The sequence below is a fragment of the Bidens hawaiensis genome, unplaced genomic scaffold (assembly GCF_021521415.1).
Source record: "Bidens hawaiensis isolate Kalapana, Puna unplaced genomic scaffold, B.hawaiensis_p1.1 tig00035461_1, whole genome shotgun sequence".
NCBI lineage: Eukaryota > Viridiplantae > Streptophyta > Magnoliopsida > Asterales > Asteraceae > Bidens > Bidens hawaiensis.
In genome coordinates this window covers 183,667-185,763 of record NW_027496164.1, presented here as the reverse complement: position 1 = coordinate 185,763, position 2,097 = coordinate 183,667, and positions in this window count along the sequence as shown.

Below are 2,097 nucleotides of genomic sequence, written 5' to 3'. Positions count from 1 at the left end.
GACACGTAGTAACTGGAAGGGGGATATCATTAGTAGACTCTTCTTGCCTAAGGAAAGCAATTCGTACACATCCCAATCAACCGCAGGACCCGTTTGCTTACCTGGAGAAGTTTGCAAACGTGATATCCTTTATTAGGCCAAAGCATGCTATTCTAAACGTCATATGTAAATCCAAAGTATTTCCATAAAATGACTATAACTATACTAAGGTTAGGTCAGACCTAAAGAGTCTTCTGATCAGACCTCGAGTCTGCTGAACTGAATCAGACTTCAAGTCTGCTGATCAGACCTCGAGTCTGCTAAACTGAAACAGACTTGAAGTTTGCTGAATAATACCAACTAGGTACTTATGCATGCCTATTACAAATATAGGTTGATAGCATACTGAAGCTGAGGAATCTGATATTTCCAAACTGATAAAATAAGGTGAACACGTTAACCTTTTAATGTCTTAACTGATTTTACTCTTGTAATAGACTGGTCGTTTATTACAAAGAGTCTGATAAATGTTTACATGAGATTATTGTCTCTAAAATCGTTATAATGTAAAATAGATAATAAAAAGCAACTCAGACCGAATACACATGTGTCTGGATCCAAACATAACTGATAATTGGCAGACAAAACCAAGTCAGTCATAACCGGTTCTCCAATAGGGTTACAAAGCCTAAGGGAAGGTTATCTCCGAACAGAGGCTATGTACTCGGGGAACCTTTGAATTGTGTGTGTTGGACAGTGGTACAAATCCCAGGAATGACATGCATTCCTGCTAAGATTGTGAACAGAAAACTGTATTTGTATTTAACGACAGTTACAAACTGTTTTATCGAGTCAACGTTTCACCAGCATATAGCTGACGTGTTTTTCTCACCCTTGCAGGTAATTAGATGACAATAGATGGTATACAAGGATTGGAGTTATAGAAGATCGCTTGAGATAACTCGTTTTTTAATATTATAAATCCTTGTATTATTAATGTCATTGTTTTGTAAAACTGAAACTCAGGTGTTTAATTCCCGAGTAATTTTGATAATGTAAATTAAGATTTTAATATTTAAAGACTTCCGCTAAAATGACCCCGCCACTCTGATATATTTACAAAACAGGTACCAACTGTTGGTACACTCCTAGGCCCTGGATCGGGGTGTGACACTTGGGATTCGAACTAATAATCTCGCAAGACTTAGCTCAAATCTTTCATTTATATATCACCAAGACTAACACAAGTGATATCGAATTTACTAATTTAGGTCACTACCAGAGAACTCAAACCTTCTACCGTCTACCACTAGGCCACGTGTAAGGATTGTGGGCTAGTCTAATTGATGGGCTTCCAATTCTACTCTAGTCCATAAAAATATATCCCTAAAATAGTAAAAGACAAAATAGCAAAACTCGTCCTTTACGTTCACATGATTTTTCAATGGATGTCATTTGCAAAGATAAATGCCAGCAAACATCCTTTACATTTAAAAACTCTATCATGTTATGTCTTTTGACCTTAATCCAACTAAATTTTTTTCGTAAAATCTGGTCACGTGCCTAACACATGAGGATAGTTTTGTAATTTACATGAAATATTTCATCTTAGACTATGTGTAGTGGTTTTAACTAAAACTTTAGTTAAAATAGCATTTAGGTGCTATGTAGGCAAACATTATTTCACTAAAGCCCATGTTAAATCAAGTGTGGTGGTTTTAACTAATTACAGTTATTACTCAATCACTTATTTTATTTTATTTTTTTTGAACATCATTCTTTTTTTACTTTTAATAATCTATTATAAACATAAATAATAAAAACATAAATTAAAATACTAGAAAATTTTAACAAATAAAAGTTATTAGAACATAATAAAAAAAGTAAAATTCTTAATTAACCATTTTTATTAATTTACAACAAACGCCATGACATAAAATAAAATAGAACAGTATTTAATTAATAAACAACTTAAAAAGTAAAATTATTTTATTGTAATAATGGTCATTTTCCTCATCGTTGTCGTTCCCTCAACGTTGCTCCCATAATCGTCGTCGCCAATTATGGATTGTTCCATAGATCTTCTACCAAGTACGCTCGAACATTTTCGCATGTGTC